Below are 20941 nucleotides of genomic sequence, written 5' to 3'. Positions count from 1 at the left end.
GAACCCAGAAAAACTGGGTTCATTTTACTCTGGAGGGACGCCATGCCATTTGGCTGCTGTGGTGATCCTGTGGAGGGAAACAGGCTGCTGCCATGCCGCCCCTTTGGGGCAGTCTGTCCCTGGCCACAGTCCAGGGCCGGCTCTTCCATATAGGCGACCTAGGTGGTCGCCTGGGGTGCAGGAAGATCAGGGGCGCAATTTACGCCTCTCTTGGAGCGTGCGCGCACGCACACACAGCTCCAGCTGAGCCCAGGTTGCCAAACGCTCTTCTCCTGCTGCCCTGGGTTTGCTGGGCTGCGCTGCCCAGGGAAAGCCAGCCCACCCCTTGCCCCAAGACAGAGGCGCGAGTGCCGGAGGAAGAGGAGGAGAGAGGCTGGGAAGGAAAGGACTTGGAGGCACCCGAAAACAACAATAAGAACAGCCTCCTCCTCCTCCTTCTTTTGGCCCTGGAAGGTGGGGGGGGGGGGGCGGGGGGGGGGGGAGGAGCCCAGGCAAAACGGCATGGGCCTACCAAGGAAGCCTTGAGAGCCCAGCCGAGAAGGGCAGGCAGTTGGGGCTTCTGGCAGGACAGGTGGGTCCTCCTTTCCCAGCCTTCCCTCCAGGACTAGGGGCTCCCAAATGGAGCGGGTCCCCAGGACACACACTGCAGAAATCAACCCTTTTTTGGAGACCCCTTTAACTGCCCTGGCTCAATGCTAGGGAATCCTGGGAACTGTAGTTTAGGGAGACATTCTCTGTCAGCCTTCTCTGTCAAAGGGAGCTCTGGGGCTACAAGAAGCCACAGTTCCCAGGAACTACAATTCTGGGGATGATAGTTTGTTGTTCTCAACTTTATTTTTGCTGTTGTTGTTCATTTCTTTATATGAACCAGGGCAGTTAAAGTGGTCTCCAAGTGGATTATTTCAGCAGTGTGTTTTGGGCCTAAGAAGCTTAAGAAGTGTGTGTGTGTATACACACACACACATATACTCTGTGTGTGCATGTGTGTGCGCACATACACCTACTATATTTATGTATATATACACTGAGTCCTAGCAGCAAGGATTTCAGACTCCTATAGCACATAAAGCCAAAGTCCAAAACACAGTGCAGAAACAATCCAGTTTGAGACTGCTTTAGCTGCCCTCAGTGCTAGGGAGTTCTGGGATTTGTAGTTTATTGTGGCACCAGAACTCTGGCAGAGAAGGCTCAATATCTCACAGAACTACAGTTCCCAGAATTCCCCAGCACTGAGCCAGGGCAGTTAAAGCAGTCTCAAACTGGATTCTTTCTGCTGTGCACTTTGGACCTTGGCTTCCTTCTCATATTGTGGATGTTGCTCTTGTGTGCCTCCAAGTCATTTCTAACTTATGGCAACCTCATCCTGGGGTTTTCTTGGCAAGATTTCTTCAGAGGGGGTTTGCCCTTGCCATCCTCTGAGGCTGAGAGAGTGTGACTTGACCAAGGTCACCCAGTGGGTTTGCATGGCTCACCCAGAATTCGAACCCTGGTCTCAGAGAATGCTCCAATGCTCAGAATGCTCGAAGGCTTCCTTGCATGTGCTGTTGTTTTTCTCTCTCTTCTTCTATTCCCAATGAATTAGTAGTTGTGAATTTGGGTCTTGGAGTTGTGCTGATAAGCATGTCAAAACGTCCTCCATTTTGAGCATGACTGAGAAACATGAATTTATATTGTTTTTTATTAATGTTTTTGGCTTTTAGTTGGTTGTGTCCTCCATTTTTCTTGAATGTCCTACAATTTGTTCTACATTTTCCCTACACTTTGAGGGCCTACCGGGGGGGGGGGGGGGGGAGATATTTCTCGCCTAGGGTGGCCAAATACCTAGAGATGGCCCTGCCGCAGTCATACTAATTTAATACAACTTTAATTGTCTTGGTTTCATCGTACTAAACTACCATACTAGAGCTCTCTAGGAGAGAATTCTCAGTGCCACTCACCAAACCACAGATCCCAGGATTCTTATATATATATATATATATATATATATATATATATATATATATATATATAAATTTTTATTTCCAATAAAAACATATACAAATAAAACAAAATGCAGTTACTTATCATAATTCCCAGGATTCTAAAGGATGTGATAATGAAAATGGTATCAAATGGCTGTAATGGGGCATTAGCTATATATACTTGACTATAAGTCAACCTCATGTACAAGTCCAGGGCAGGTTTTGGGGGCAAAATTATGGATTTTGATATAACCAGTGTATAAGTCGCGGGTAAAACTTAGGAGCATGTAACAAAGGATGTAAAGGATGAAGCAAAGGAAAAGTAGGCCTCCAAAATGTAGAAAATTCTAGGAGGCATAACTGTTTGTGCCCACCCAAGGCAGGATGGATGAGAGAATAGAGGGTGAGTCAGTGCTTGCAGGACAGATTATGTTTTTGCCTTTCACCAGGGGATGGTTCCTTTATAAAAAAGGACAGTACTTACATTGACTTATGGATAAGTTGACTCAGGTTTTTTTTGGGGGGGGGTGTCAATTTTTGACCTAAAGTTCTAGGCCTATACATGAGTATATAAAATATATCAAAAGCAAAGTCCATCACTCAAGAGGAATTTGTCAGGGCACCTCCCTAAGGCAAACACCTGACCAGGAAATGTTGTGCCACTTTTTCACTGGTTGAACACCTTTGGTTGCTCTACAACCTTTGGACCTTTGAATAAACATTTGGTTTGGTGAACTCATTCTATAAGATTTCTCTACACCTGGGATGTGACAGCTTCTTCCTTAAAAGGGAACTGCTTTGAAGATCCTCTGGCTTCCCCAAAGGCCCCCCAGAACTGTCACTATGAGTCCAAGCTTTGAAACTTTGCTTTGTTGTTGTCAACTGCCATCAGGCCAGCTTTGACTTATGATAACCCTGTGAAAGAGAGGCCTCCAAGACACTGTTATTAACAGCCCTGCTCAGGTCTTGCAAAGTCAAGGTTATGGTTTCATTAACTGAGTCAATCCACATGTAATGAGAGTTTCCATGTTTTTTTCTTACTGCCTTCCCTTTTGCAAACGGAGGAGCTCCTTCCTGGTTTGCAGCGCCGCTTTGCGTTGCTGGGCGCAGCCTTCAGACAGCTGCGCCCAGCGAAGCAAGGGAGAAAGGGGCCCCTTTCTCCTCCTCCCCGCCGCCGTGGGGTGTCCTTGGGGCTTGAAGCCCCAAGGACACCCCTTTTCAGGCTGCGGGGAAGCGGCCTTTTGCCACTTCCCCGCAGCCTGGAAAGCAGTGGATCAGGGCCTTGGAGGCTGCCGGTCTGGCAGCTGAGGCCCCGATACACTGGGGAAAGGGGCGGGTGCAGCCCGCCCCAAACGGGCGGTCTGTAACCCGCCATTATCTTCTTTTCTAATGAACTAGGTTGTCTCATGATGTGTCCAAAGTATGATGGCTTTGGTTTTACCATTCTGCCTTCTAGAGCGGATTTAAGCTTACTTTGCCATCATTTTCATTTTCGGTTTGGCCATCCATTGTATTCCTAGTACTCTCCTCCACCACATTTCAGATGAGTTGATTCAGATTTCTTCACTGTCCATCTTTCACAACCATATGTAGAAACTGGAAATACAATGGGCCAGACAATCTGGAAGGTGGAATTCAATGATATCTAGAGTCTTCATAGCTGCCCTCTGAAGTCATAGAACATGACAAAAAACGTGTCACTGTTCTGTCATGTTCCCATTATAATTAAGTGATTATGCGAAAGATTATCACACAACTATGTGCTTGTCTCGCATCTATCTCATCAATGAATTCTGTAATTTTATATTAATTTTGTAAACTTGTATTAATGCTAAATCCCATTAATACTCTTCTGATAGTGCTAATAGATCATTATTAGTGCATGTGTGATACCTCATAATGATTCAATCACGCTATTATGATTTGTCCTATGTTTGCTGTGCAGTAAAATAACATCCTGCGGGTCAAATTTCCCTGAGCAAGAAAAGTCTGTTGTGTGAGACACTGCAGTTGAGGCTATCTCAAGGGCCATCCAGTAAAATTAATATTTATTCAACATTAATACCATGAATATATATAAAATATTATTTATTAAATTAATGTATGTATAGATCTAGCTAGCTAGCTAGCTAGCTAGCTAGACATGTATACATATATAGGTGTGTATATACACATATAAATATTATGCTGGAAGCTGCGTATGGTGCTGTATATTTTTATTTTGATTATGTGGGGTTATATGTACACAAACATTGAAGTATGTGTGGATGACAGGAAGCATGTGACTTATGTTTTGAAAGTATTTATAAATTGATGTGTACATATACAATAACTAAATTTACAATAAAATTTGAGGGAAAATGTAACTGTCTATGAAGAATTATGTGAATAATGTACCCCTAATATTTGAACTTAGTTATCTGTATTATAATTACAAACAATATATCTTGTGTTTATTTAAATAACACCATGAGAACAATTTTTGTATAGACTTTAGATAATTTTTATTACAAAGAACTGAAGCTTTATATTACTATATATAGGAGTTTATCAGACGGAGTTTTTGGCAATTTTTCCTGCCTATCGCGCAATGTTAGCGTCATGAATGTTGCGCAATAACGCGAAAGCGCAATGTTCTTCCAGACGCCATTCATTTCTATGGGAGCTCGTTGCGCAACGCTCCCATAGTTTAAGCGGCATTCCTCCCGTTTTTGGGCATTGTGGGCAAAAGTGGAAGCCAGGCCATGGTCTCCCGTTATCCTGCGAAATGGTTTGGTGTGGTAGGCAGCAGCACAACGTAACGCTAAAGTTACTGATTGCAAAGTTCCCATGATGCTGGGCTGCTTTTTGACCTCATTCCCTTCCGGTGGCCTTCCTTTTTCAGGACAACAGGGGGGGGGGGTTGCTCTGTCTTGCATGAACACCTAGGAGGCTGCCAATGTAAAGAACCCCCAGGGGTCATCCATTCCAGCCCCATTCCTCTGCCCTGCAAAAACACCTAGGAGGCTAGAAATTTAAGGGGCCCCTAAGGGTCATCTATTCCAACCCCATTCCTCTGCCCTGCAAGAACACCTAGGCGGCTAGAAATTTAAGGGGACCCTAAGGGTCATCCATTCCAGCCCCATTCTTCTGCCCTGCATGAAATCCTAGGAGGCTAGAAATTTAAGGGTCCCCTAAAGGTCATCCATTCCAGCCCCATTCCTCTGCACTCCTTTTTTTTGTGTGTGTGTGTATGTGTGTGTATATATATGTGTGTGTGTGTGTGTGTGTATTCTGCGTGAATATGTGCAGAGATATATATGTGTTTGTGTGTGTGTTTTGCCTTGATGTGTGAAATAGGACACGAGAAATCAAGGGGACCCTAAAAGGGCATCCAGTCCACCCCCTTCTTCTGTCCCGGAGGAATAAATGTGAATATAAAGACGCATGTGTGTTATCAGCTGTTGTGGATACTGTGAATATGCAGAGATATTTATTGGTATGTGTCTCTGGCATATATGTGTATATTTGTCTTGTCTGCCTGTATTTATAAAGAGGGGTGTGTGTGTGAATGAATATATATATATATATATATATATATATATATATATATATATATATAGAGAGAGAGAGAGAGAGAGAGAGAGATGTGTGTGTATATATATATGGATGTGTGTGTGTGTGTGTGTTCTATATGCATATGTTTATGTATATGTATATGTGAGGGGAGTGGGGTCTGTACCTATAGGTAAATCTAATCTAATCTATGCAAGGGACCCCAAAGGGTCATCCAGTCCAGCCCCTTCTTCTGTCCTGAGGGAATACATAGGATCGCAGAGATGGGAGAGACCCCAAAGGGCCATCCACTCCAGCCCCTTCTAACCCTAACCCTTCCCCCCTCCTTTTTGTTAAAGAGCCAGGCACAAAATGCCCCAAAGCGTGCTCATTTTGTCAAACACACCTCTTATGATCTGCCCTTGGCCCCATTTTCAACCCCAAAATGCAAGTTAATGCATCCTGTATCCCCGACTCCTTGCCACCCCAGAATGCCTCTTGCACATGTAACAACAACAACAATAATAATACTAATAATAAATTCATCACCTCGTAAATGCCAGAAAAGGATGCGATTGTCATGCATTCCATGCTATCCCTGCATTCCTTGCAAAAGCATGTATTGTTTTGCCAATTGCCTAATTGACAACAGCTACAAACGTAACATTCGCATGTTACATTTGCATTTTAGCATGGATTCTCCAAGGAAAAAAGTGCCCTTTTATTGTTCCCTTTCCCTTTCATCAGCTGACTTCCAGCAAAGGGATACTGTTGCAAAGGGCATATATATATATATATATATATATATACATATATATATACATATATATATATATTCCTCAGGAAAAAACACAACAAAACATGCGCTCATTTTGCCAAAAATAGTTTATTTAAAAAGGGAGGAAAGTGCCTGATGGGAGCTCTGTTCATGCCCTGCCTTTGACCTGACCTGAACTGCCTCCTTTCCTCCTCCTTACACTTTGCCATTGCCTTCCACTGAGGCTGAGACAGAGTGACCTGTCAGTTCCAACTGACCCATGGAATCAGTTGGGAATAAAATGGAAATGCAGCGCAGGCATTCTGACTGTAGCACCCGCAGATAACACAAACAATAACAACAACAACAACAATAATAATGGCGCTTAAGTTCCAGGAGCAAGAAGAAAGCAAGCACCCCAAAAATCATGTGCTGCATCCATTTCCCTACATCCCCAGCTTCTCTCTACAGCCCTATTTCCCTGGGCAATCCTCCTCCTCTTCCTTCCTTCCGACCCTCACCTCCCTTTGAGCTGCCCTGGGTCCTTCATCCTCCTCCTCCTGCTCCGTTATAGGATGCTCTGTGGCTCCCTTCTTCCCACAGCTCCTTCCTCCTCCTCCTCCTCCTCCTCCTCCTCCTCCTCCATCATCACTTTCTCCACTCTCCCCCCCCCACCAAAAGCCACCCTAATTTCCTCTTTTGCCTTCTGTCACCCTTTGCATCCAAGTTCCCCTTTTTCCTTCAGCTCTTTTCTTCTCCCCCTCCCCTCCGCTAAATAGGACCCTAAAGATGGGGGGGACCCCCTCACTCCCCCGGAAACACAAAGGTCACAATGCCACCAAAGCCTCCAAAGGGCATGCGCAAGGATTTTGATGCGAAATGCTTGACAGAAACGGAAGGCGCTGGTGTAGTGGACAGCTCCTCTATGCATGGTTTCGCATCAAGCAAATCGCAACTTTCGCGCAATTGTAGCGCTAACATAACGTTACGGGGGAATGACGGAAAAGCAAGCAATGTGGTAAGACATCGCGCGAAACAGTCATTTTGCAACGTTCTTTACACTTCCTTAGCGCAATTGCAGGGTCCTAAACTTGATTCTGATAAACTCCATAGTGTAAACATATACACTATATATACATTTACTGTTGTGATCCGCTTTGATTCCCTGTGAAAATTAATAAATTATTATTATTATTATACACTTATTATTATTTAAATAATTTTACAGAACAAATTATCAATTGTAATACTGATATATATCTCATATATGTATACATATATGTGTGTGCGTATTTATATACATATATGTGTATATATATATATATATATATATATATATATATATATATATATATGCGCATATGCAAACTGGTGCTCGTACGGGCAGTCCTGATGGAAGGTCTGCTGTCCCTGGGGATACCACTGCCGTTGGCGCTTTCGGAACGGGGCTTGAGACAGAGTTGACATACCGTGTTTCTTGGCTGCGGCTTTCATCCGGTATTTAAAGTTCAAACTGTTGTCAGTCTCCTTATTAAATAGGCCCACGTTGTCGAAGGGCATGTCTTCGATTGTGGCTTTAGCGTTCGGGTTCAAATCTGACGAGTGGAACCAAGCATATCTCTAAGAGCGATGGCTGCGGGCATGGTCTTGGCTGAGCAGTCTGTAGAGTGGTGAGCCGAGGTAATCAGCCAGCTGCCAATAGAATGGGCCTCATCTCTAACCTCTGTGATGATACACTGGCAGTCCTCAGGGACGTCAGGGATAATAGGGGAGAACTTTTCCATCGAACATTGGATATAGGCCCCCATGCAGGCATTATAATTTGCCACCTTGAGTCCTAGGACTGAAGAGGAATAAGCCTTCTTGGCTAGGCCATCTATCTTTTTGGCTTCTTGGTCCGCCAGAGAGGTAGCTGTCTTTGGGGTGAAAGACTGCTGGGAGCCCTCCACAATAGCAGAATTTTGCTTCGCATGGGTCAGCAACCGCAAAGATTGGGACGGTGTAATCCTGTATAGGGTTTCGATTTTCCTATTTGCAGGTGTCAAAGAGATCGGGGCGTCCCATGAGCATTTAGCAATCTTCTCAAGGGACGGAAGCAACGGGATCGAAGGTGGAGTCAGTACCTTGCCATGAATCCATCTTTCTATGGGATTGGCGGCATCATCCTCCAAGTGAGTGACTTGAATGTCCAGCGTATTAGCCATCTTAATGATGTGCTACTAAAAACCGGGACAAAATGTAGGGCAAAATTTAGACCAAAATATAGGACAATTATAGGATAAAATTTAGCCCAAAATGTAGGATATTTAAAGTCCTCCATTTTTCTTAAATGTCCTACATTTTGGGTTAAATTTTATCCTACAATTGTTCTATATTTTGGTCTAAATTTTGTCCTACATTTTGTCCCAGTTTTTAGCAGAGAATTATGGCAGCCCTAAACGCACATCGTCTGTGGGGGAGGCAGCACCCGGATGGAATAACTCCTGTGGAGATTGCGGAGCAACCTAATCTGAGGAATCAATCTGAGAAGTATGAGGTTCTCCTCTCAGTGAGCCTTCATGGTCAGATTCAGAGGTATCGGGATCCAAGACTATCTGGTCATCAGAATGGGTCTGAATGGCTATGGCAAAGGAGTGAAGAGTCAGGACTGATGAGTGAGCTGAAACTGCTGGTGGAGAGGAATGTGACCTCAAAGCCAACCTTGGTCTTGGAATTGAAGGCACAGCCGCCTTAGGGCCCAGGCAACTCTGGACAACTTCTCTGCTGACGGCGAGAAAATATCTGTCTGCCTCACTATCATAGTAATAGTCAGGCTCGTCATGAGAGTAGGAGTGATGGACCTCGCCTTCATGGGAGCGGGAGTGATGAACCTCGGGCTCGTGGGAGCAGGAATGATGAATCTTGTCCTCATGAGCCTGAACTCAAGGAACAGGAGCCAGGCTCCTATTGGTTTGGGGGGGTGAGGAGGAGGCACTTCTGCTCCTCGGTGTTGGGAACTACAATTACCAGCTGGCACCGGGAGCAGACATGTCTTGGAACTGGCCGTGCCATGCGGCATAGCTAACTGGTTCAGGGGCTGGGAGGCAGTACCTTCTCTCCTCCTAGCCTCTGATTGGTGGAATGGGCTATTTAAGAGCCTCGTGGTGCTATGATCAGTGCCATTCCAGCCTGGCTCTTCCAAGGGGCAGGTCGAGCCGAGCAGTTACTGAGGCACCTGGAGGAGGATTCTAAAGGGTAGTTACGCTGTTGGCAGCGGCTAGCAGTTGAGCCGTTGGCGATATCGGTGTTCCTGTCCACTCCCCCCTCCTCTCAGAGGTTTTAGATTGGCTTTTGGCTGTTTTGCCCATCTCTTACTGTTGAGGCAGCTAGCCCCCCCTCATTTTGATCCTATAGCGGTTGGATAGTTACAGCTTATCTCCCTTCCCAGCTTTTGTTGAACTAGGGTGATGGTAAAAGATCTTTGGGTCCTCTTACTCATTTCTGAGTTGGGCTATAATGCTTCCTCAACAGTCCAAGCAGAAGGCAGTGGCGGCCCGCCCTACCACACCAGGGTGGACATAGCACACAAACCTAAGAATCAGCGGCCACTGACTACAGCAACTGAAGCATCAGCACCTCCTACTATGCCAGTGCTGAGTCAGGAGGCTGTTGAAATCTGAATCGTTCTATCACAGCCTTGATAACAAAAGCAGCAATTACCAAACAGCCAACTGTGAGTGAACGCAGACGGACTGAAAAGAGAGGGCGAGTGCAGCACGTTTCCTCCTCTAACAGGTCCAGGTCCAGCAGCTCTGACAGTTCTTCCAGCCCCTCCAGCTCTTCAACCACCAGCTTGGAGGTCGGCACTGGGTTGAGCAGCAAGTGCAAGGGTTGGAAGCATAAGCGCAGAGCCAAAAAGAAAAGCAAAAAGTTCAGATTCCTCGAAGGGGGAGGGTGAGTGCTCTGAAGCATCCTTGGGAAGGGATGGCTATAGGCTGGAAGAAGTCTTGGTCCCGGGTCTACCTTCTTGAGCCATTAGGCACCTAGGTTTACAGGGTGTTTGGGTGGACACTCAGGCCTCTGAGTTCCCCAAGTTTACCTGGGATGAACCCCCCTGGACTTCACCTGTTCAAAGAAGTCAGAAAACAAATCCCCAGGGGTTGTTATGTTGATGTTTTCACCTTGTTGAGGCCCAAAGGGGAAGAGGCAGGTGTGGTTACTTCCATTAAGAAGCCTAAAAAGGAACCCAAGGCCCCAACGGCTGAACGTTCCTTTGTTAATTGGTTGGAGGGATTCAGAGTTTTTATGAGGATGGTGGCCATGTCTTATCCCAAGCGTGCTTGGTACCTTGTCAATCATATGCTCAATCTTCTGAGAGCAAAATCCATTGGAGGAAGAAGCAGCAGACATTGCTTACGACGCTGCCAGCGAGCGTCGCAGAGTGCTTCCAAGCGGTGGGACCTCACTGAATACATGGCTGCCTGTGGTTGGGCCTCATGCCAGGTCCAGGGGCTTCTCCAAGTGGGTGGGCAAAAGAGATCCACACAGGCTAGTGTGCTGAGAGTTCAACGCAGGCAAGTGCGTGCGCACCCAGTGCAAGTTTGATCACTTTTGTGAGCTGTGCCTGGGACTCCATGCCAAAACAGTGTGCTCGCGTCCAGCAGGATCTCTCCAGCCCTTTCACTAGGGCGCCCCGCCCAGGCAGCCTCCAGCAAAAGGGATAGAGCCTTTAGCTCTGAGGCCGGGTGGTTGGGGACCCCAAAATGAATGTGCTGAGGCTGCCTGGGCACCTTTTCCCCTGACTCCTACACCTGTGCGCCACAACCACGTCCCCCTCCTCAATAATTATCCTTATAGAGAGGCAACCACCTTCCTTGCTGAAGGCTTCACGTGAGGTTTCCGTATCCCGGTGCTGGATCCTTGCTTCCCATCTGATGCCCATAACCTAAAATCTGCTTAGGACATGCCCCAAGTTCTATTGAACAAGATTAATAAGGAATGTGAGGCTGGCAGGGTGGCGGGCCCCTTCCCCCACCTACCTATGCCCAACCTAAGAGTGTCCCCCCTTGGTGTGGTACCTAGGAAGACCCCGGGGGAATACCTCCTCATACACCACCTGTCCTATCCCCCAGGGTCATCCGTCAATGATGCTATCCCCCCAGAGGTTTGCTCCATGCATTATGCCTCTTTTGACCATGCAGTTAGACTTGTACGGTCCTGGTGGCAGAGGGCCTTATGGTGAAATGCGACATCCAGTTACCCCTTCTGTTGCTACCTATACACCCTGATGATTTTTCTGCCTCTTTGGCTTCAAGTTTGAGGGACAGTGGTATTTTGATAAGGCCACACCAATGGGCTATTTTGTCAGTTGTGCCACTTTCGAGACTTTTAGTTCCTTCTTTGAATGGGAGGTAAAGAAGAGATCCACTTCTCCCTTGGTCACCATTACCTGGATGATGTCTTGTTTTTAGGTGAGGCTAAAAGCTATGGTTATGTCAAGCTCTTGGCCACTTTCACCACCCTGGCCAGCGAATTAGGCATCCCGCTGGCTGCTGAGAAGATGGAGGGTCCTACCACGTCCCTAACTTACTTAGGTATTCAATTGGACTCAGTGGCTGGGGTTTCTCAGCTGCCAGAACAAAAACTTGTGGCCCTACGATCTAAGATTCAAACAACTGCCAAGGCCCATAAGGCTACCTTGAAGGAGAGTCAGTCCCTCCTAGGTCACCTTAGTTTTGCTTGTAAAGTTATTGCACCTGGCAGGGCTTTCTGTGTATGGCTGGCCAGAATCACTGCGGGACTAAAAGCCACTCACCATCACGTCTGCCTCTCTAAACGTATAAAACAGAACCTCAATTTATGTGAAGGGTTCCTCAGAGATTACAATGGCATATCTCTATGGCAGCAGCCATGGGATTTGGGTCACAACCTCCAGATGCATTTTGATGCTGCTGGGAGCCAGGGTTTTGGGGTTTCTTTCAGGGACATTGGCCTGCTAGTTGGGGAAAAGGGGGATTCTCCATGACCTCACGTTCTTTGAGTTGTTTCCCATTGTGGTGGCAGTACACATCTGGGGAGAATTTTTTTTCCTAATAAAAATTTCCTGGCATGCTTTATGCCAAGGCCAGGTGGGCTCCTATTGGTTTGGGGAGGGGGGGAGGAAGAGGAAGCACTTCCACTCCTTGGTGCTGGGGACTACAATTCCCAGTGAGCATCGGGAGCAGAAGTGTCTTGGGATTGGCTGTGCTGCGCTGTGTGGTGTAGCGGATTAGTTCAGGGGCTGGGGTAGGCAGTACCTTCTCTCCTCCTAGCCCGATTGGTGGAATGGCCTATTTAAGGGCTTTGTGGTGTGCTGATTGGCGCTATCCCAGCGACACTCTTCCCTGTTGTAAGAATGGGTTTGAAAAGAGACTAAAGGGACAAAGTAGTATAAAATGTTTCTATCTAAATACTTAAAAAGGGTAACAAAGTAGTATAACAAAATCACATTAAACCCATATATACAAATGATAGTAAATAAAGCATAACAACAATGGCATACATAATAACAAATAGCACATAATATAAACTACGTAACACAAGCATAATATAACAGAAAGAAAGGCTAAGGATAGAGTATTTGATGTACAGCGCTGTGTAAACTTACAGCGCTTTATAAATAAAGGTTAATAATAATAATAATAGAGTGAGCAAAAGGGAGAGATAGCTCACTACAAGGCTAGCCTTATTAAGGGTGAAAACTTAATTAGAGCTATACACACACAGGTGAAAGTCATCTACACTCAGGAACCCTACATTAACCCTATAATGGTCACCAACCTTATAATGACTCAAGTGTAGAGCTTGTTATTATTCCAACATTCCCGCCCTCCTTCCCTCTGTGGGTTTTCTGGGCTGCACAGTCACAACTTTTCAAGAGTGGTAGCATAGATCTTGGATCTGGTGAGTGTGGCTTCCAGGACTGTGCAGCACTGGATCAAGAGTCCATTGGGGACCCAGGAGCCCAGCTGGGCCCGTGCGGTGTTACCATTGTGGGGGCAGCACCGATTCAGCATAAGCTGGTGACTAGGGGCAGAGAGACAAATATGCAATCAGACGGTTACCTGAGTTGCTAAAGGGCGTTTCACCGGTTGCCCCTATGTCATCCCGAAGCTTGGCCGTGACTAAGCAACTGGGTTCATCAACCAACCAGGGGTTGATTGATGACAGATCCAGACAAACCCTACTTTTCAGCTGTTATATGTTAATAAAGTTGTGGCTTTTCCTTCCAACATTACGTGTTATTTGTTTCCTTTGTGACTCCCCTACATGACAATGGAATTGCATTGAAACTGTTGATAGTACACACATTCCTGCGTGTCCACCCATTGGAAGAAGAGAGGATTACCTCAACAGGAAACATGGGTATTCCATAGTTCTTCAAGAAACAGTGGATCACACAGGAAGATTTGTTGACTGTTTTTCAGGATTTTCAAGTAGAAATCATGATGATTTTATATTCTGGAATTCGCCATTATGTCAAGTGATGGACAAAGGAAGATTTGTTCCTAGAAATCCAACCTTAACTGTTAATGGTGTACAGGTACCCCCTCCTATAAGAGCAGATGGGGCTTATCCACTCCGAAAGTGGCTAATGAAGCCATATATCTCTGTACAAGACTATAAATCCTTAAATTTCAATGTTACCTTAAGCAGGGCAAGAAACATAGTTAAACATACCTTTAGAAGACTGAAAGGGAGGTAGGCCAAGATGGCGGCTGCTGTGGTGCCTGAGGCTGAAGCCAACCCTGAGTGCTGAGCTGGAGGCAGCTGATGGAGAGGATTGATGGCTGGGGTTTCGTGGTGTGGCAGCCTCCCATTCTTAATCTCCATCAGGGCTAGCCTGGAAGAAGATGCTTCTCCCTCCATAACTGTCATCTTCCAGTTTATGAGGGAGCTGACCAGGCAGGCCCAGCTCCATTAGGGCTAGCATGAAAAAGAAGAACCCTCCCTCCAGTCCATCTGCCTTGGTCCAGGCCTCAGAGGGAGAGAAGAATGATGGATCTGATCCCTCCCCCCCTCACCATTCCCTTCTTTTGTGTTGTGTCTTTTTAGATTGTAAGCCTGAGGGCAGGGAACCGTCTATTATTCCCTCTGTTGTAAGCCGCCCGGATTCCCAGTGATTGGGCGGCATATAAATAAATCCTATTATTATTATTAATGCCTGCCTTGCCCCCAGCCTCCCCCCCTCCTCCTTGCTCACAAAGTGCTCAGTACTTCAGCAGAGGCAAGGTCCCTCATCTTGTGGCCAGGAGTCACAGCGAATCAGGGTAAGTGTGCATTAAGAAGAGGCACCCCACATTGACCAGAACTCGAAAACCATGTAGCAGACATGGTGAGTGAGCATCGCCAAAACTGTTATGTAGTGACCCGAAATAAAATATGTTTGTTTGCACTTCAGTGGGCCAAATCTAACCCGGATCACAGCAACTGATTTAAGGCCACTGTATCCTGGTGTACTAGATTCATGGGAAGGCATAATATGGTACTGAGGCAAAAGACAAAAACTGCCCAAAAATTATTTGGAGATCTTGATAGCAAAGTAAATAGTTTCCATCAATACATAATACAACAGTGCACTAAACATGGCTATGCGTTAAGTAGTATTGGAAATATGGATGAAACTCCGATGAATTTTGATGTTTGGAAATAAAACTGTCCATCAAAAAGGTGAAAAAACAATTTTAATTAAAACAACAGGACACGAGAAGTCCAGTTTTACAATGGTACTACGATGCAAAGCTGATGGCGCCAAACTGAGAACAATTATTTTTAAAAGAAAAACAATGCCGAAACTCATGTTCCCTGTTGGTTGTTTTGTACATGTGAATGAAAAAGGCTGGATGGATGGAGAAGGGGTAAAGCTATGGCTTGATAATGTATGGAGCAGGCAACCAGGTGGACTTATTCACAAAAGTAGTCTACTGGCATGGGATATGTTCAGGGCTCATTTAACTCCCAGCACCAAGCAAAGGCTTGCAAGACTAAACACAGATGTGGCAGTTATTCCTGCAGGATTGACATCGTTGGTACAGCCACTGGATGTGTGCCTAAACAAGCCATTTAAAGATCGCATTTGAGAACAGTGGAATGAATGGATGGTTATGGCAAAAAGTCATTCACAAAAGAAGGAAGCATGCGTGCTCCACAGTTGGATGTTTTGTGCAAGTTTGTCATAAAAGCTTGGAATGATATTGATGCAGAAACAGCAATCAAGTCTTTCAAGAAGTGTGGTATATCACATTCATTAGATGGTATGTAGGACAACTACTTGTAGCATGATGAAGAGGAAGCCGAAGCTGAGACCACACCATCTGATATGGAATTCGATCCATACGATGACTGCCTTACAAATGTATCACAAGATCTCATTGATGTACTTATGATATCAGATGATGAACAGGAGGATTTTGAAGGCTTTTAAAGGGAAACTGTCATGCCAGCAAAACCTGTAAAAATACTGTAGTTTGCAGTTATGATGGGCACTGCTAACTCGCCAGGGACTTGCCCAGCACTTGATCGCTCTCTATTGTTTGTTATCTTCCTCCTATCATCATCAGTTCCAGTTTGGTTGACAGCTTGGAAAACAAACAGCATGGCAGCTCCCATGCTGTGCTTATCCTTCCTTTCAGCTTTAGAGTGAATTAGGAAAAGTTTAATCCACTTGCACTGTTTTATGTTTACATGTTTGATGACAAAACAGCCTTATGCTAGAACATGGCCACATAGCCCGAAAAACCCACGAAAAAGCCTTATGTTTATAAGTGAGGCTTTTCCAAAGTACCTGCATGTCATAAGCATTTGAATTAAAATTACCATATTGAAATCAAATCTGATGTTTTAATTATTTTGGTGTGTGTTGGAAAAGGGGTAGTCTTACACAGTGAGTATATCCCAAATTCTCTATTTTAACTGGAAAAGTTGGGGGTCGTCTTATATGCTGGTAAATAAGGCATTTAATTTATCTCAATTTGCAAGGAAGGTTTATTGTTAGTTTTTCTTTTTACTTGTTTTGCTTTGTTAATTGTTATGTATTTTGATCTGTTAATTTTGCTGTTGTTGATTTGCTATGTATTTTTATTGCTATTGTTAATTGTTATCTTATTTTATTGTTATTGTTTGATGCACAGCTATGTTATATTTGTTTATTTCATGTTTATTGTTATTGCTTGTATTTGTATTATCCCTTCTGTTGCTGCCCGGATTCCCAGTGATTGGGCAGCATATATAAATGTTGTTGTTGTTGTTGTTATTAATGATGATGATGATAATAATAATAATAATAGGTAATATTACACAACTGATATTTTACATAAATGATTGCTTCTTAATTTTTAGATGTTGTTGGCAATGTGAAAAAGGAGGCAGGAGACAGATGACCACAGTAAGGATGAAGAAGGTAAATTTGGATGTAGTAATTTCTAATGTTATTCGTAATAAAAGTTACCACAAATTATACGATGTAAACCACACTTTTTTGATAATGTTTCAGATTCTATGGAAGGCACTTTAGGGGGGAAATCTGATGGAGAAGGTTTGAAAACTATGTATTAAATTTATTGCATTATTACAATTTTAATTATCTATAATTTAATGTATATAACATGTTATTGCAAGGATAAAAATATCCAATGAAATAATTGTGAGTTCTGATGAAGAGGATGTTGAAGATGCAGAGGGGGAGATCTTGGAGGAGAAAGAGACTGAGCAAGAATAGGAGTAGGATGCAGTTATATAAGATATTGTACAGTATGTAACAACTACACTTTGTAATAATATTATGGATGCATATTTTTGTATACAGTGCGCTTGCGCCATGGGCAGATGCATTTTAAGTGGCTTCCAGCTTATACGGAAGCCACTTGGGGAGGAAAACAATGCGCTCCGCCACGTGCATGAGCCCCATTATTTCCTAAGGGGCTTGGGCATAGCTGGATTTTCCCTTACGCGGGGGGATCCAGAACGGATCCCCCGCATAAGGAGAGGTCCCACTGTACATTAAATTGTTAGATTTTTAAAAATAAAATTGGAAAAATATACAATTTATGTTGTTTACATTATTCCATATTGTTTTAAAATTATACATAAAATTATTTTTAAGGAGCAATGTATAAATGGTAATAATAAATAGAAGTGTTATTGATGCAATCTTTTTTTAAAAAATTCAGGGGAAATGACTTCTGCTTCAATGGTTGGACCATCATCAGCTAAGGATAATACTCAACCAATTACCAATTTTTGGTAGATATAGGTTTGTATTGGGTGCTTCATTTTTATTTTTAACTTTTGTGTCTTTATTATAAAGTGAGTGGAGCAAAAAGGACCAAAACAGATAATGGAAGATCATACGAACCAGGATGGACAGGATCATTTGACATGACTGACTGAAATTGGAAAGCGTTATGCACATTGTGCAATGAAAGTGTTGTGTGCCGCACATCAAGTGTCCTTCCACCACCACCACCCCCATGGCCCAGGCCACCCCAGAGGCCAAAAAGGCCCCAAATGGCCCCATGGGGCACCAGGAATAAGGGCCCTTTCCTTCCCCCCAGGCCAGCAGCATACCTGATGGCTACTGCTGCCGCCCCAGCCTGCTCCTCCTTGCTCTTGCTCCTCCACGCTGGCTTGGAAGTTGGAGCACGCCCAAATAAGTAAGCAGAGGGCTGGCTCCTTGAGAGGGCTGGCCAATAGGGGGCAGGGCAGACCAGCAGACCCCGCCCCCTGCCAGCTCCACCCCTGCTGCACTCCCTGAGCTCAACACAGTATAAAAGGGAGGCAGCAAGACTGGTAGCCTGGAGTTGGGCAGCCACCCGGGAACTGGGAGCGGGAGGGATGGGACGGTGCTCGCCCCCAGAAGGCGGGACAGTCCCACCTGTTCCCGTGATATGGCAAGCCTATATGGGAGTGAAAAGGGGAAGGTGAACAGGCAGAAGGATATGTGGGGGTGACCAGTCTCTAAAAACGTTGATGATAGCCGTTAAGACTCCAGTGGCCAAGAGACATCTCTTTGGAATAGCAATCATGGCCATTGGCTTTTTAGAAGTTATTTCTATGTTTCCAGTCCTAATTATTTTTTAATGGTGATAGGCAAATATATAGAATTCCTGGCAAACAAGGCTGTGAAAAAAATCATCACGGTTACCCCACAAGGGCCTGCACAGACGGCTGCCAACACTACACCTGCCATGGCCTCAACTGCTCCCAGAGTAGACACTGTTCCTGGCCTTAAGTCTATGATAAGAGGGATCTGTGAGGTGATTTCTTATTGGTCATTTACCTCAGTGTTTTTTTTTTCTTTTGGTCAGATTCCTTTAGCTGCAAACGCGGGAACCGAGACTCCTAGACAGGAGAAAAGAGGCATAACATTCAACTTTTTATTCCTTGGCGGGGAAGATGAGAAGAAAGAAGAAAAGCAAGAGGAAGAAGAAATAGAACAGGAGGAAAGAAAGCAGAAGGGCAGGAAGGCCCGTGACAAAAAGGATAAATTTTCCAAGCCAAGACTAAAACTTTATACTGTTAAATGTTCCATTTGTTCAGTTAAAACAAATGTTCAACATACCTCACATATGTTCCAAACCTGACTGTATTTATTTTTTAATTGAACAGTTGTTGTAAAGGATTTCCCAGATATGTACAGCTCTACTGTAAACATTACTTTTGTATTACATAAAAGCAGTCATGTTTTGCTTCATGATGAGTAAAACCAAACAGACAGAACTTATTATAGGACTGACACCAAAAACATGACTTACAGACATGAGATAGAACAACTTAACAAAATGAAAATGTATATAGTTGCTTTGTGCCTTTTACAGTTTACAGTCTATATGATGTTTACATGCTTTATGCAAAATAAATGCTAAGTATGCCATCCTAGATTAAAAAAAAATAGGGTAGCAAGGAAAGGTGGCCTGAAAGTGTTTTTTAAATATTTCAGCTAGCAGCATTTTTCTCATTTAAAAGCTCAGATTTCTTTTTAATATTTATATATCTCTTCTGAGTTGTAAGAAATAATTTTTTGTTTGAAAATACTACTTAATTATGATTTTGTTTTAGGAAGTGAAATTCTTTGTATTCAGCACACATGTTCAAAGGTGATGGTACTGAGGGTTAGTCATAAATCATTAACGTTTGCAACCATGTCTCCCAAATGAGGAAAACATATACATTCACATACTTTCCAAGACAGTGCTCCTGCTCTGAAATTCCTCCCCCTTGCCCTGAGGACTCCCAGGCCCTCAGATGTGGCAACTCGACCCACAATTGAGGTGCCAGATTAAGCATCCAGTTTTGCAATGTAAAAAGCATAATTTCAGATGCTGTTCAGTGGCAAAAGCATCCAACCAGACTATTTGTTATTCGGAAGACCTGCGACTGGATCTTCCAGTTATTCCTTTGGATTACATCAAGCCACAAGACTGACAAATAGTTTCATTTAAAGATCTTCAGTGCTGCCGCAACCTTTTTATGATCCACGCTCAAAACAAGGCAGCAGATCCTATCTGATCTTGGAAGCTAAGCAGGGTCAGCCCTAGTGAGTACCTGGATGGCAGACCACCAACAAATCTCAGGTGCTGGGGGCTATATTTCAGAGGCAGAAATTGGCAAACCACCTCTGAGTCTTCCTTGCCTAAGAAAACCCTATGAAATTCGCGGGGTAATTTCATAAGGGACTCGCACTCAGAACAAGCTGGAAGACCAATAATTTAGATCAGGAATTGAGGAACTATATTCCAGTCCCTTTTTCTGGCCACCCAAATTCCCCAATTTCTTTAAAGACTCAAAACAAAAAATTAAGTTTTTTTCTGCTTTAAAAAAAGGCCAATAAATGCCCCTCTATCTGGAGTAATGTTTTGCATCAACCCACAACCGCAATGTATTTAAATCAGTAGAAACCAAGTAAAATCATCTGAGAAATCCAGGAATGAGAACCAGAAATAGACTCCAATCACTTCCAAGGCACATTTTCTGCTTAAAAGGTGGCCTGGAGCCAGGTAAATATACAGTTAGAGAGACTTAGGGTAAGACAAGCCAAAATGGATTAGCAAATTCAGATGAGTTTAGATGAGAGAATTCTGCAAACCTAGATGATGGCTGAGGTAAACAAAATACCTCAGATTGACATGAAACGGCTTCCACGATATTATAAAGGGGACAATATTGAGTCCTTCTTTACCAACTTTGAGAGAACTTGTGAAGAATTAAACATAAAAGAAGAAGAAAGGATGAGATGTGAGGTCACAAATTAGTGGTGGTCTGACAGAAATTTATGCAGAAATGAGGCCAGATGAGGCTCAAAACTATGAGTTGTTTAAAGACATGGTAAAACAACGATTTGGATTAACTCCAGAGCACCACAGAAGGGAATTTCATGTGATTAAAAGAAAAGGGGATGAAACATACACCCAGATGGGATGCAGATTGGTTTATTTATTAAAAAGTTGGATTGAGGGGTCTAAAATAACAACAAAGACGAGTTAAAAAGTCTAATAGGCTTGGATCAGTTTTATAACGTCATTCCACAGGAATATAGGTGGTTGGTTCAGGACGAGCAGCCTAAAACCATAGCTGAAGCAGCCATGTTACTAGATACATTAGCTTTAATCAGGGAAGATAGTAGAAAATTGGCCAAGACAGAGGAGAAATCTCCAGAAATTGAAAAATGAAATCC

General features: G+C 44.0%; 1 long non-coding RNA gene across 1 annotated transcript; it reads left to right on the top strand.

The window, feature by feature from the left end:
• The first annotated feature begins 255 nt into the window (after positions 1-255).
• On the top strand, positions 256-19779 carry LOC121923470. Its single transcript, XR_006102373.1, has 4 exons — positions 256-571; positions 16609-16669; positions 17439-17521; positions 18576-19779. It is a non-coding gene; the product is annotated as an uncharacterized LOC121923470 (long non-coding RNA).
• Positions 19780-20941: the final 1162 nt, after the last annotated feature.

The sequence above is a fragment of the Sceloporus undulatus genome, chromosome 2, assembly GCF_019175285.1.
Source record: "Sceloporus undulatus isolate JIND9_A2432 ecotype Alabama chromosome 2, SceUnd_v1.1, whole genome shotgun sequence".
In the NCBI taxonomy this organism is placed as follows: Eukaryota; Metazoa; Chordata; class Lepidosauria; order Squamata; family Phrynosomatidae; genus Sceloporus; species Sceloporus undulatus.
The sequence above is the reverse complement of the archived record's forward strand: the minus strand, read 5'-3'. Positions and strand labels throughout refer to the sequence as shown.